Consider the following 16516-nt stretch of genomic DNA (forward strand, 5'->3'; position numbering starts at 1 on the left):
TGAACACGTTGCACTACTGCTTTTTGCTGTTTGAAGTAGTCCCCTTTGACTTACTTCCTCTCAAATGCTTTCAACAATTTTTATTTTCTCATCAAAATCCCTTTTCTGGCATAAAAATGATATGAACATGTCACAAGTGCTGTAAAAAACATACAAACAAAAATAGAAATCAGCGTGCACACGCACAGACACACACACACACACACACACAATAATAATAATAATAATAATAATAATAATAATAATACGAAGTGGTTATTTGTACTACCACTACAAATAGCGAAAACTACCGCTTTTCACTATTTGTACTCCCAGAACTCTTATGTGTTTAAAGTTGCAAACCACCGCTCCTTTACCTATTTGTAGCTACCTACTCCCAGCACTCTTATGCGTTTAAAGTTGCATTTGTGAGCTTTCAAGGACCAGCCGACCGCCGACCAGCCTCCACTTTTCGCGGTCTTTCTTTGAGAAGTGTGAAGCAAAAAAAATGGCCCTCTCGGTAAACGAGACATTCTCATCTTTTCTCCAATTTGAAAACATTCGAAAATGAGAATAATGTACTTTTTATTTAAAAGTCAACAAAGAAGGTAAGTAAACTTGATACGACAATTTTTTTCCTTAATTAAGTGGCAACTCATTTCTCGTCATTCTCACTCTAACTCTATCAACTAAGAAGAGTACACCACCTCAAACATTTGTCAGTTCATATCTTTGCTTTTATGAGGTCTATTTTCATTTTGAAAAGTTCAAAGTGAACAACTAAATGACGCCGATTCAGTGGTGTATTTGTTCTATCTTCATGTGAATAAATATTTTATTATTGACTTTTCCAAAATTCCAATGGGTCATTCAATCATTCATTTGTATGTCGTGATCTATTTTTCCTTGATTTCAGCTGTCTCAGCTCTAAACTATACTTTTCTTTCTCAATAAATAATTCATTTTCTGTTTGCAATGTATTACAGAGATGTTGATTTACCACATGTAAAAATTTCAAAGTTGTATCTGAAGCTGTTTCTGAATTATCCATTGGGATGCTGTGCTTTGGTCACATTTTTTCCTATTAAGCTATCTATATAGATTTTTTCCACCACAGAAACGGTCATAACTTTTTAACCAGTTGAGACAGAGCGATAATTTTTCACTCTAGTTAATGTTTCACTTCCCTTTATTTTTCTACGCTAAATTAATACCCATAGCCTAGGTAGTCGCATCGCCTGTGGCTGAGCCGCTGATCGAGCCCCGATATCGATGTTACGGCTCTGGAGTGAAAATTGTGTTAACCGGTGAACATAGTTTTACTTCCATTGCCGTGGAATCGCTTCCTGTGCACTAATTTCGTCACTTCCGGTCTCATTTTAAAGAGGAGAAGCCAGCGCATCAGGCGGCGTTTTCAGATTTTTAATCCGTTCATTCTTTGTTCAGATGCCAGCTGTTTGAAAATTTGGTAAGTTTTAACTTCATTTTAAATACATTTTTCATTATATTACCTATTTTTAATTAATGTTATATTATTCGCCAACCATTTTTTTCTATTTGTGTGAATTTTGGTGGTGATTGATGCTGGCGAAAGCGTCTTTTAGTGACTTTAAATACGATGCGTGTTCATGAAGTTGGCGACGGCCAACCAGGATTGCCTCTCGATGTATCCCCGAGTCTCCTGTGTACAGTGCAGTCTGTAAACTATCGACTGCTTTTGCTTTTGTGACTTGTATAAATAATTTCAAGCTGAATAATTGCTGTAAAAAGACTGAAAATAGTCCCATCCATAATTTTAGTTTTATTTTATGAATGAATGTTGAAACTGAAATGACTTTTTAACTGGGATGATACCGGACAACTAAAAATTATGTTCCACTGATATTATTTTTTATCTTTTATTTTTGTTTGTTCTGCAGGTTAAGTGTATTGGTTTAATTTAATGTGGTTAATTTCAATACAAATAATACAGAATAGCATGATAGAGTCAATTCAAGTGAAAGTATATTTCATTCATTACTTTACTCTTTACCACAACAAAAATTATTATATAACTTTTAATTTTGTTGATTTAATCATAATCGAAGTACTTTTTTTGTTTTCAGAGTCAGACGTTCATTATGACACCACATTTTCATGTTTCATTTCCTGCCTTGTATTTTTAAATATGAAATTGAAATAACAATATGAATTTGATTGTCTGCCACCTCCAACTCCCGTCGTCTGCCGCCTCGAACTCCAGTCGTCTGCCTTGTATTTTTAAATATGAAATTGAAATAACAACATGAATTTGATTGTCTGCCACCTCCAACTTCAGTCGTCTGCCTCCTCCAGCTCCAATAATCTGCCTTGTATTTTTAAATATGAAATTGAAATAACAACATGAATTTGATTGTCTGCCACCTCCAACTTCAGTCGTCTGCCTCCTCCAGCTCCAATAATCTGCCTTGTATTTTTAAATATGAAATTGAAATAACAACATGAATTTGATTGTCTGCCACCTCCAACTCCAGTCGTCTGCCGCCTCTAACTCCAGTCGTCTGTCTTGTATTTTTAAATATGAGATTGAAATAACATGAATTTGATTGTCTGCCTCCTCCAGTTCCAATAATCTGCCTTGTATTTTTAAATATGAAATTGAAATAACAACATGAATTTGATTGTCTGCCACCACCAACTCCAGTCGTCTGTCGCCTCTAACTCCAGTCGTCTGTCTTGTATTTTTAAATATGAGATTGAAATAACAACATGAATTTGATTGTCTGCCACCTCCAACTCCAGTCGTCTGCCGTCTCGAACTCCAGTCGTCTGTCTTGTATTTCTAAATATGAGATTGAAATAACAACATGAATTTGATTGTCTGCCACCTCCAGCTCCTATAATCTGCTTTGTATTTTTGAATATATGAAATTGTAATAACAACATGAATTTGATTGTCTGCCACCTCCAACTCCCGTCGTCTGCCGCCTCCAGCTCCAATAATCTGCCTTGTATTTTTAAATATGAGATTGAAATAACAACATGAATTTGATTGTCTGCCACCTCCAACTCCAGTCGTCTGCCGCCTCTAACTCCAGTCGTCTGTCTTGTATTTTTAAATATGAGATTGAAATAACAACATGAATTTGATTGTCTGCCTCCTCCAGCTCCAATATTCTGCCTTGTATTTTTAAATATGAAATTGAAATAACAACATGAATTTGATTGTCTGCCACCTCCAACTCCAGTCGTCTGCCGCCTCGAACTCCAGTCGTCTGCCGCCTCGAACTCCAGTCGTCTGTCTTGTATTTTGAAATATGAGATTGAAATAACAACATGAATTTGATTGTCTGCCACCTCCATCTCCAGTCGTCTGCCGCCTCTAAATCCAGTCGTCTGTCTTGTATTTTTAAATATGAGATTGAAATAACAACATGAATTTGATTGTCTGCCACCTCCAACTCCCGTCGTCTGCCTCCTCCAGCTCCAATAATCTGCCTTGTATTTTTAAATATGAAATTGAAATAACAACATGAATTTGATCATCTGCCGCCTCCAGCTCCAATAATCTATCTTGTATTTTTAAATGTGAAATTGAAGTAACAACATGAATTCGATCGTCAGTCTCCCCCAACTACTTCTGTATCATTGCTTGGACTTCGATGTATTTATTCAGTATCATTACCTGGATATTGCCTGTGTCTACATTCCATGCAGCCAACAACCCATAGTGCCTAGATTTTGTTGTCTTCTGTCTTTTGCCACATCTCAGCCATCTTATGGATTTAAGCGAGTCAGTACGTGAGTACCCTTTAATTATCTGTTCTCTTAGTGATGTTGAATGCAAAGCAATTATCAAATTTTCTAAAGTTCATTTCAATTTTAATGTAGTTTAATAGTTAGTCATATGATACATCTCTTCGAGATGTTCAGTTTGATATATGACATGCCTATGTTGCAGAAAGTTTGCAAAGTGTCGGTATTTATCGGCTTATTGTTTGTTATTATGTAATATGTTACGTAATATTCAATTTTGCATTTTCAGGTTAAGTTTTCTCTACCACTCTTATGTAGTTCTTGTTTTTAATTTTGCATTTTTATCACTGACCATGTTTGCATATATAAAGCGGCAAGCTTGTTTCTCCCGAGTACTGTTGGTGCCCAAATGTCTTGTCCAAGGATGCAAAAACATTGGGCAGTACATTTGCAAGTTGCATTTACTGACACTTGTTCAACTTTATTTCTAGCCCTGTTCATTGTTTTTTTGTTTTTTTTCTTCTCTCCGAATACCAGTCATCTTTCGTCTGTTGCTCATTTGCCAATGCCAAATATTAAGTGCCTTCCCCAAGGACACAACTTTAGTGTCTAAATTCATACGTTTCGCTCCTTTCCTCTTGTTTTAACAATTTTTGTGTTCAAAATTAATCATAGCCATAGTATTGTAAGCATGCTCTGGAAGAAGACCACCCTCAAATCTGTTTTTAAAGTTATTATCCGTTCCTCGCGCCTTTTTTTTTCATTTTCTAGGGTTATGTAATTGCATGACGTTGCATAATATTGCATAATAATCATTTAATTTTTTAAAAAATTGCTTCGTCTTTCCTTTGCGATCATTTTGATATATGGTTTTATATGTATTCCAACCCAAATAACCGTGATTTTCCATTTCCCCGCTTTTCGGTTGCTCTCTGGTCACAGTTTTAGTTTCTTTTTCCTCTTAAATTATATTAAGTATTTTGGTCCACTTTTGCGGACTAATAATCCCGTAACTTTGGTTCTAATTGTCACATTGTCATAATTTTGGTACCATTGAAAAGTGTATTTCTTGCAGAATAGCATGAGACTATTTTGAAAACAATTGCTGCAATCTCAAATTTTCATGCAACTACCTACATAGCCACTATTTTGAAAAATTCTTGCAAGTGCCTACTAAACTAAGAGGGTTGAACTTGAACCTGAACATGCTCCTTCTTCTTCTTCTTCTACTAATAACTACAACTAGATAGGTACTACGCCTCTCCTGAATGATCGGACCCGTTTAAGAAACTAAATCACGGGTTCCACCGGCGCAGCTCTCTAGACTTCCAGTCCCACAGTGCCCAGTATGGGCGGGAGACCTTACCCCGATGTTCCTCGAGCCTCGAGGTAGTTTCACTTTATAATTGTTTTAGCTTTTGAACTGTGGATCTTTTGTCAAACGTTTTATTTTAATTTTTCAAATTTAGTAGCACTTTAAAGGTCTGCGTTAGGTATCGCTCTGCTGTACTGTAACTGTAAGAGCGTAAGAATAACATGGTAAAAGTACTGTAAAAGTATGCTGATGAAAATGATATTGACAATGAAATTATAATAAAAGAAGAACAATAGAACTTATAAACAAATCAATAAAGAAGTAAGAAAAAACTGCCTCAAGAAGTGAAAAAAATTGTCCCTGTTGTTGAGATGTGAAGTGGACATAATCGTGTCTGTTAAGAATTAGAAGAAATGAAAGATGCCACTTTTTATTTTAAATGTAGATTGCACATTAGCAGAACACTAAAAAAAAAAGTAAAGAAAGAAAATCCAATGTGGCAACTTGGTTGCGAGTGAAAAAAGTAAAATTACTCCGCTCAGCATTGCTGCTGGTGTGATGTCTAGTGTTAGTTAGGTGTCACTATATTAGAGTGATATCTTGTTACTTCATATTTTCATTTTAAAACCTGTAGAACAACTTGATTGATTTGTAAATTTCCTTATATGACCATTGTTTTAGTTTTCCGCAGCCATTATAATTCAATTTGAAATATTGAAAGGTACTGGAGAGGAGTCTTAGCGGGGTTTTTTTTTGTCTGTTAGTTTTAGTTATAGGTCATAGTGCAGGTCCAAGTGTTGGAAATGTACAAGGTTTTATTTTTTATTTTAAGGTTAGTTGAAGGAATACTTTCCTTAGCTCAAGGAACGTGCAGAAGACCTCCCCTATTTACTACTTACTACTACTACCCAAGTACTAGTGCTAGACTACTTATTCCGCCACCTCACTCCTAAATCGACTGACACCACAGGCAACTGATATTACTTCTCTCTCTCTCTCTCTCTCTCTCTCTCTCTCTCTCTCTCTCTCTCTCTCTCTCTCTCTCTCTCTCTCTCTCTGAGTGTGTATCTGTCTGTCTATTTCTGCCCATCTCCCCTCTTTTTACTAATTAGTTTGTAGGTGTTTGGCAAATTCTCAAGAACAGCCAAGATATATGCGGCTGTGTGGCACTCACTTCCGGATTGGAAGGTCCTGGGGTCGAGCCTCGTCAAGGACTCACATTCTCTCACTGTACTCATGTGTATGATTTCCTATCCGCTAAGAGCGTTGTCTGTCAGAAGAAAAACATCGCCTAACGTTCTACTTGTTACGTGTTGCTGCTAGTCATGGATCCTTTGTAAAGTGCTTTGAGCATGTTTGGTGGATATTGCGGCTTATGAAAGCTCAATTCTTTTTTTAATATTTATATATATATATATAAAAAAGATGCAGGATGATGACGGGCATGCGCTACTTTATGATGTAGTATAAACCATTCCTAATATATGATTTTGCTAAATAGGCCTACACTCAAATTTTACGAGTGTATCTGGTGGCAAATATTAGACACTCGTTGCCACTGTGATTTTGATGAAACTTGGCTTATACACAGATACATGAATTTTCCTAATACGGCTTCAAACATGCGATCTGAACTTCAATTTATAATGAAGTAATTTTTCTCAAATGACAGCTTGATTGAATGTGACAAGATCCTTTTACTTAATACAATTCAATTTAGTGTGGTCTGTAGTTGTTTGCCTAATATTAGAATGCACAGAATTTGAATTTTTATTGACTTTAAATATTGAAAACAACATACCTTTGGGTTTCCATTTGTGCCATTCCATTCAGCTTTTGACCTAGTCCCTGATTTGAGTACCACGTCACAAATTTAAGTTCTTCGAGAAAACTCTCGACTTACTTTCTTATTCCTCTAACGTACTGAACTGTAACACCTTTGTCTCAGTTGGAGAAAATATTGCAATTTTTAAACTTAATATTTAGGTATTTATGTTATGATCTTTTATATTATTCCGTGTTTTTCAGCTTCCATCATATCACCCTGAGGAAAGTTGGCTAATTTATGACTTTTGTGTCTATGAATGCAAGCAGGGCAAAAAGCAATTGACTTCAAGCAAAGGAGTTCGCCCTAACCAGAGGTAGGAGGTTGTTTTTGGACGGGGGCAGGAGGTGTTTTTTTACTTTTACATATTTAAAAAAAAATGAAAATATTATATGCACAAGGTTATAATATTTCAGAATAACTCGGAAGTAAATTATCACCATCAGCTTTTCTATCTTGATTGCCAAGACAATTTTAATAAAGCAATCAAACTGATTCTGAATTTTAAAACATCCAGAGGAAGAGGCAATGTGTGCCTATCTGCAGCTCATTTACAGTCTTCAGTGGGCGGGCTGCACGATGTAATGCAGCAAGACAATAGTTAACTATTACCAGAACAGTTTTAAAAAGTGAAAGACTTGATTTGTTCAAAAAATCTGATTGCGCTGGATTAGTATTATTATTGAATGTCTTATTAAGATTTATTTTCAATTGCTCTATAATCTGCATGTTGAAATCCTTCACAATTGAGTTATGCAAGTGACAAGGCTATTAATATTTTATCATACTATGTTGTGGATAATTTTATTATTTTGTAATAAAAAGTTTTTCTTACCATGCAGGACTCTGAAATTAATACTGGCTTCTGAGGGTTACAGGGGCTAATCACAACCATGAAAATCACCCATGCGATAAATTGGTAAGACTCATTCATTTTATACTTATTTTCCATCGACATTTTGTCCCTGCAGTTTTTCACTGCCGAAAATTTTACACTTGACAGCAATTAATCGCAAATTCTATTTTAGTCGCAATTAGACTCAATTTTTTTTATAAATATGTATTATTTTTTCTTTTCTTGTTACTTTATATTTTCAGTACTTAATTGTCCCTCCCCCCTCCCACTATTGAGTGTAATATATAGTTCCATGTTGCTCCCTGTCTTTGTTATGGATTAAGATTGCTCATTTTTTTCCTGGTTCTTGCGGGGGTCTTTAGTTGGGAGGCAGACAGTCAAATACAGTACCTTTCTTCTTGAGATGATTTTTTATACTGTAAATCATCTCTCTGTTATGTACTGTTATAGTTATAGGTTTTGAATATTATTGCATTATGTAAATGTTTTAGCAGGATCCTTTGCTTGTGTCTCGGTGAGACTTTGAGGTAATGTCAAAATTGGTACATCTTTGAGGTGCTCGTGAAATCTACTGTTCCCTATTGAATCAGTCACCACATCATCATCCTTTTTATAGTGTTGTAAGCGCTATTAAGTCCTGTAAGACAATATAAGCAGATCTAGGTGGTGGTATTTTTTTGGGTCTTTTTTTTTTTGTCTTTGTTTATTTTTTGTTCCAGATAAGGAATTTTAAGATTTGATGGTTGTCCATAGACTTTTCAAAATAAAATTTGACTTTGACTATGAGTACGATGCAGTTATAAGTGCTTGATTTCTGAGGACTAATTATAAATGGTGACCACTCTATTGCGTTTTTGTATGCCATGAAAATGTTACAAAGACAATGAAGCGACGTTTTTTGGGAATTCTGCAGTCATTCATTTAACCCTTGAATTTGATGAGCGCCTGTTGCATTTTAGTTCATTCAAGTATTTTAGAGTGACAAACACAACTCGTGCATTATGGGTTTATATGCAGATTTTTGTCTTTAAATTGTCAATAAAAAATAAGATGCTTTTTTTTTGTTTTGTTAGCTGCTATTGCATACAATTTTGTACTTTTAATCTTTTTTCTTTTTACATTTAGCCATCCTCACTTTATCCGGAGAATCGCCTGCCCCTCGTGAATGAGACAGTGAAGGCTATGGCTCAAACAAAGGTGTCCACAACCCAACTTAGGCAATACATTCAATCAAGCCAAGGATAAAATGTATTGCCTAAAGATGTCGAAGATTTGCAGCGGAGATTGTTCAAGACTGATATTGACAGGACGGACGGTGAGACGGTACAGGAATTACTGAGAGAGATAGAGGAGGAAGGAGGTGTAACAAAGTTCAGTGTGAATGAGGATGGTGGTTTTGAGTATTTGTTTTAAGTAACGGAAGAATGAGGCGTGATTTGAGTGTTTTTTGTGATGTGTTTGTTATGGATGCAACATACAAAGTAAATCGATATTTGTATCCACTTGTGAATATTATGTGCATAGATGATGAGGGTCATGGCGGGCGAAAGACTGGAAATCCACGACCAACCTGAAACTGACATTGTACCAGTATGACGTGTGACAAATACACAGGAAGGGCTGTATCGAATTGTATCTTCAGTGACAAACAGGATCAATAGCTTGTTTCAAGTTATGGTAGAACATCAGTTTCTGCAAAGAATCTCCCAGTTGGAACAATTTTTGACTCTTGTCTCTGAAGATAAAGACTTTGACATTGTCGACATGACTGACTTAATACAGACAAATCCCCATTCTAACCCTCTTTCTGACTTTTCAGAGACACCAGACATTGTAAATGCTCGTACTGACCAGAGACCACAGACATTATAAATACACACTCTGCCCAGACAGAGACCACAGAAGTTATGGACACACAGACTGACCAGACAGAGACCACAGACGTTATGGACACACAAACTGACCAGACAGAGAGACCACAGACGTTATGGACACACAAACTGACCAGACAGAGAGACCACAGACGTTATGGACACACAGACTGACCAGACAGGGACTCCAGATAACAGAGACAGTTAGACTGCGAAATTTTTCAAATGTGACTCTACACAGGAAATCTCATACAGAATTCCCTTAATACCTTTACTCATTGTCCATTTGTAAAATTTATTTTCATGTAATAAACACCAAAAAAGTAAATTTTTAACGTGGGTGGGGGCTGTCACGTTACTGTAGAACGAGCTTAAGTCTCAATGGGATATTAGCTTTAGGCAACCACAAGTTGGTATTTTTCAAACCTGTTGCTATGCTATCTTGTAATGACAACGTCTCTCAGTCGCCAAACGTCACTAGCTATCCTTCACATAATGCAGGGTTGATTGTGTGAAGTACGTTTGGGGCCGGAAGATAACAAGGCATAGTGCAGGCTACTGTACTGTGTCAGTCCGTGAACGGGTGACCAATTCATAGTACAGAGAAGGCAAATCTGTTACTATATGTCCCAATAAAAATATAACACAGAGAAGGCCGAAACTGTGTTATACAGGTCGGTACAGAATAAAACAAATATAACACAGGAGACCAAACACTGTGTTGTAGAATATCAAAATTTCAAAGGTGGTCGGTCAGTGACGAAATAAAAAGGGACATTATAAGTCGTAATATCACATCCCAATAAAAATAGTGTGATAGTAAAAAGATGCCCGTTAACAATTGAGTCGGTCAAGTCTCTATCCAGATTCAAAAGGATAGTGCAAAGTCCTGTATGTAAAACAAATTTGAGAAGCATGGTTGTTCTCAATACTTGTTGGGTCGTGATCGGTATAGAGTGAAGTAGTGTTTATGCTACACATCTTCACGAAAAATCAGAGCAATGCTGTGTCAAGATTACAGAGGAGCAAGAAGACAAGATTTGTTTGTGTGTCTTTATATGTTACGGAATAGGTACATTTTGGTTGTCAAAACTTTCATTTTTATTTTGACATTTTCTTGATCTTTTAAAATAAAATTATAATTTAATTTAATCAACAGACTTGTTTAATAATTTAAAGATATACTTTTGTGGGGACCTTTTGTAAAATCATTAGTCCGATTGTAGTTGTAAATCTCTTTATATTCTAATGTCATAAAATCAGTGACACCACTGAATTCCTACCAGCGCTTTTACTCACCCAGTCCCTACCACCAGCGCTATTACTCACCCAGTCCCTACCACCTGAGCGGGGTTCCTGACCTCCCATAGTGGGCAGGGGGGTTCATACTATGTCTTCTATCCCCTTATATCTGTTTTCCAACATGCTTTCTGTCTTTGTCTTGGAATGAGATTACTTGGTTTTGTCCTGGTCCTGGCTGAGAGGGAAGCAGTCGAATGTATAGTTAGTTTTGGGAGATGATATTTCTTTCATTGTAAATCATCTCTCTGTTATGTACTGTATTATGTTTTATTTACATATTATATTTGATTTGTTAACATTTGAGTGTATTCCTCTTAGTCGGGACCTGTGCTTGTGTCTGGATGAGACTTTAAGTACTTTGATGGTGTGCTCTTGGAATCTACATCTGTTTCCCATTTGAACAAATTCCCCTTTGTCTTACCTTTTCTTGGGTGCTTTAATTGAATTCTATAACTTTTTACTATCCCATTTCTTCCTTTTTACTGGCGCTGATATGACCTTGATGTGTTGCAAGCGCCGTAAAACCCTCAAAAACAAACAAACAGTCCCTACCAGCAGCGCTTCTACTCACTGAGTCATAGAGCTTTTACTCACTGAGTCCCTACCACCAGTGCTATAACTCACCGAGTCCCTACCACCAGCGCTTTTACTCACTGACACTGTCCCTACCACCAGTGCTATTACTGAGTTATAGAGCTTTTACTCACTGAGTCCCTATCACCAGCGCTTCTACTCACTGAGTCATAGAGCTTTTACTCACTGAGTCCCTATCACCAGCGCTTCTACTCACTGAGTCATAGAGCTTTTGTTGAAATATCAATGAACAATGACGTCATTAGTTTTTGTACTGCAATTAGTTACTATCTTTTATCATAGAGTTAAGTCCGTTGGTTGTTGACTTTGTCTCTCTTCTGATTAAAACGTTATGGACTTGCAAGATGTCCTTTGCCATTATTTCTTATTAAATTCTACAGGTTATGGGCCCAGACAGGCTTAACAATTTTCGATGTTGAACATTAAAAGTGGAAAGTGACGTAAGTTTCTCTATTCGGTGTACTAGTGCTAATCAGCTAATACAATCAACAAAAAAAGATTGTGGTAGGGATAGTGAGATATAACGGCTACGTAGAAAAATGGCATCAGGAGGAGTAATGCACGTCCCTCTGTTGAAGGGGCATTTAAATTACAGTTGCTGGAAGATGCAAATGAAAATGTACCTGATTCACCAAGACTTATTCGAGTGCGTGACGGGGGAGTGCAGAGACACGAAGAAAACACAGAAGGCGCTGGCTACAATCGTGTTGGGCGTCGATCCGGGTTTGCTGTATCTGATCGGGACAGAGCCAAAATCAGCCAAAGAGGTCTGGCAAACACTCGAAAGACAATTTCAAAAGGATAGTTGGCTAAACAAGTTGTCACTAAAGAAGCGACTTTATAACATGAGGTTAACAAATAATGACGTGAACGGCCATATAAAAGAAATGACTGAAACATTTCAATCGTTATCGCTTCTAGGATGTAAAGTCGACGATGAAGAAAAAGTATGTTTACTTTTATCCAGCCTCCCGAAGCAATATGACATACTGGTAACAGCTTTTGGTGCTGCGGATAAGGCACCCTCTTTCGAACAAGTTACAGAAAGACTGCTAGCAGATGTAACTCGGTGTTCCATTGATAGAATGGTCCATCAGCCTGAAGAGGTTATGAAAGTGAAGAGCGCTGGCAGAGGAGTAAAAACAGCTTTAAAAGGAAAGTGTTATCACTGTCATAAAGACGGACATTATAAGAACTCTTGCCCTTTGTTAAGACAACACAAAAGAAGATTTCGTCGAATTCAAAGCCATCATCTTTACTTGTGGAAGAACAATGTTTATCCGGCAAACTCTGTGAAACACTAGATAATAAGTGGATCTTGGACTCAGGAGCAACTTCGCACATGTGTAACGACATAACGATTTTTCATGAATTCCAAAGAACTAACAATTTGGTTGTTACTTTAGGAGATGGACACAAAATTAATTCAGTTGGAATTGGTAAAGTTTACCTGGATTTAGAGGGTGAAAAGTGCATCTTAAATGATGTGATTTGTGTACCTGAACTTGCTCATAATTTGATAAGTGTAGCCAAAATCCTGAAACATGGGGAAGTGTAATTTTCTCCCAAGCTTCAGGAAAAATCATGAATGAAAAAAGAACTCTTGCTTATGCAAATTATGATCAAGAAGACAATCAGTTTATTGTAAAATGTATGCCTAGTAAAATCAGGCCAAACACCGACTATAATTCTGTTTTGAGTGTTGAAAGTAAACATGAATATGTTTCTCTTGATGATGGTGGTCAGAGTGTGTCAAAGGAAGACTTGTGGCATTGTAGATTTGGTCATCTTGGAGTTGATAATTTGTGTAAACTGTCACAAAAGAAGATGGTATCAAAGTTTGATTTTGATCACAAGAAGAAAATAACATTTTGTGAATTTTGTACCAAGGGAAAGCAACACAGGTCTCCCTTTCCTACTCACTCTGAAAACCAATGTCTCAATGATGTGCTGGGATTGATTCACAGTGATGTGTGCGGCCCTTTACCAAACTCATTGGGAAACAATAGATATTTTGTAACATTCATTGATGACTGCACAAGACATTGCTGGGTTTATGCTATACAAACTAAAGACCAAGTCTTGAGTGTGTTCAAAGAGTTCAAAACCATGGTTGAAAAAGTTACTGGGAAATCAATCAAAATCTTGCGGTCAGATAATGGCGGGGAATATAAGTCTAATGAATTTAAAGCGTTCTTGTTAGAATGTGGAATTAGACATGAGTACACCGTTCCTAAAACTCCTGAACAGAACGGAGTTGCTGAAAGATTAAACAGAGTTTTGATTGAGAAGGTCCGAACCATGTTGGTTCAATCCAGGTTACCCCAAAGGTTCTGGGCTGAGGCGTTAAATACAGCTGTGCATGTTCACAACTTGAGTCCTTCAAGAGTGTTAGGTGATAAGACTCCCAGGGAGCTTTTTACAGGCAAAAAGCCAAATGTTTCATATCTGAAAAGTTTTGGGTGCACTGCCTACATGCATATCCCAAAGGATGAAAGAAAGAAGTTAGATCCAAAATCTAGAAAGTGCATTTTTATGGGGTACGGTCAAACATCAAAAGGCTATAGGCTTTATGATACTGAGAAGAGAAGAATTATTCTAAGTAGAGATGTTATTTTCACAGAATGGAGATTTGAAGGTCTGCCAAGTAAGGGAGATGCAGCTCAGGAAAATGAATTTCAGTGTCCAATTCTTGATCTAAATTTAGAGTCTGAGACTGAAAATGATCATGAAACAAGAAACCTAGAGGGTAATGTTCATGAAACTGAAGCACAAATAAGAAGGAGTACAAGAGCTACAAAACCAGTTGAGAGATATGGAGAATGGATGTACACTAATAATAGTAGCAGCAGCAGCTATGATGCTGAGCCTACAACTCTATCTGAAGCACTGCAAAGGCATGATGGTAAGCTTTGGAAAGAGGCAGCTGATAATGAGTACAATTCCCTTCTTAAAAACGGTGTATGGAAACTTGCTAAGCTTCCAGAGGGAAGAAAGGTCATAGGTTGTAGATGGGTTTTTAAAAGGAAACTGAACCCTGATGGCACTGTTCAAAGATATAAGGCTAGACTTGTGGCACAAGGTTATAGTCAAGTGTATGGAGAAGATTATGATGACGTTTATGCTCCAGTTGCAAGGTTTGAGTCAGTCAGGGCAGTCATATCTCAAGCTGTCAAGGAGAAAATGAATATTCATCAAATGGATGTTACTGCAGCATTCTTAAATGGTGAACTTGAAGAAGATATATATATGAAACAACCTGAGGGTTATACTGAACTTGGAAAGGGAGAGGATCTTGTTTGTTGTTTAAAGAAAAGTCTTTATGGACTCAAACAATCTCCAAAGTGCTGGAATGAAAAACTAGACACATGTTTAAAGAAAATGGGATTTCAGAAAACTGTGGATCCATGTGTCTATGTACGAGAGAAAACAAAGGGTGATAAATTCGTTATTTGCCTTTACGTTGATGATCTGATCCTTATAACCAAAGATGCTGAAGAACTTGTTCAAGTCAAAAGTGACCTTTCCAACAAGTTTGAAATGAAAGATCTTGGTGAACTGGATTACTTTCTTGGTGTTGAATTTAAAAGACAAGAGAATGGGAGCATTTGGATGGGACAAGAATCCTACACCAAACAAATACTTACCCAATTTGGCATGGGAAATTGCTCACCGACTGATACACCGGTTTGCAACAGCCAAAAGCTTACTCCTGGAAATGAAAACAGTGAAAGAGTAGATCCTCGACATTACAAGTCTGCAGTGGGTAGTCTCTTACACTTAAGCAATAGAACAAGGCCAGACATAGCATATGCTGTAGGGTTGGTTGCTAGGTTCTCCTCAGACCCATGTAAGGAACACTGGGTGGCAGTAAAAAGAATCTTTAGATATCTAAGGGGCACAACAAATTTTGGCCTAGTGTATTCTGCGAATAACTCAGATGATGTTGTTGCTTGTGTTGGTTACTCTGATGCTGACTGGGCAGGTGATACTTCTGATAGAAAATCTACTTCTGGGTTCATTTTTCTTAATTCAGAAGGGCTATTCAATGGGGGAGTAGGAAACAAAATTGTGTTGCACTCTCAACTGCTGAAGCTGAGTACATTGCTTTGGCATCAGCGACTCAGGAAGCAACATGGTTGAACTCTTTGATGACTCAGATCAGTACTCTTACTGTTAATGAACCAACAATGGTTATTTATGAGGACAATCAAAGTACAATTTGTATTGCTAATGGTCAAGGGTCAAAGAGATCCAAACACATTGATATTAAGTATCATTATGTTCAGGATAAGATTGCCCAGGGTGATATTGTGTTACAATATTGTAAAACACAGGAAATGTTAGCAGACATTCTCACAAAAGCTTTACCAAAAGACCAGTTTGTGAAACTAAGATCATTGATGGGGATAAGAAAACCTATTTGAACTAAATTTGACAAGTTGAAGTTTAGGAGCTTCTACTTTACTGTATAGCTTGTTTATTAGTTACGTTTTTTGTTTTTAAAAAATGTAAAATTGATAACTCTACTGGCTGTAGATTGTTGATTTCGTTACATTTTTATATAGCAAATTGATATTTGCTGTTTTTTAAAATTTAACTCTGTGGGAGGAAAACTATTATAAAGTTTGAGTGTTCATTATACTAATGCAAATGATCATGGGCATTGTTATTGTGAATTTGATACAAGTTGATCATGAATTGAAATTTATGATGGGATGCTTTAGTTTATAAAGTATAGTTGTTTTTAGTTGTACAAATTCAGGGGGAGTGTTGAAATATCAATGAACAATGACGTCATTAGTTTTTGTACTGCAATTAGTTACTATCTTTTATCATAGAGTTAAGTCCGTTGGTTGTTGACTTTGTCTCTCTTCTGATTAAAACGTTATGGACTTGCAAGATGTCCTTTGCCATTATTTCTTATTAAATTCTACAGCTTTTACTCACTGACACTGTCCCTACCACCAGTGCTATTACCGAGTTATAGAGCTTTTACTCACTGAGTCCCTACCACCAGTGCTTTTACTCTTCGAGTC

At 36.8% G+C, this 16516-nt stretch overlaps 1 long non-coding RNA gene across 3 annotated transcripts; it reads left to right on the forward strand.

Moving 5' to 3' along the window:
- The first annotated feature begins 235 nt into the window (after positions 1-235).
- Positions 236-9124, forward strand: LOC144967662 (uncharacterized). 3 transcript variants are annotated; one of them, XR_013644431.1, is made up of 4 exons: positions 236-587; positions 7058-7170; positions 7697-7773; positions 8836-9124. It is a non-coding gene; the product is annotated as an uncharacterized LOC144967662 (long non-coding RNA). The 3 variants fall into 3 exon arrangements; XR_013644432.1 differs by lacking the exon at positions 236-587 and adding an exon at positions 5098-5750; XR_013644430.1 differs by lacking the exon at positions 236-587 and having other exon boundaries at positions 6051-7170.
- Positions 9125-16516: the final 7392 nt, after the last annotated feature.

Source organism: Berghia stephanieae, chromosome 3, assembly GCF_034508935.2.
Source record: "Berghia stephanieae isolate SIO BIC M18660-M18661 chromosome 3, UCSD_Bste_1.3, whole genome shotgun sequence".
NCBI classification, from domain to species: Eukaryota; Metazoa; Mollusca; class Gastropoda; order Nudibranchia; family Aeolidiidae; genus Berghia; species Berghia stephanieae.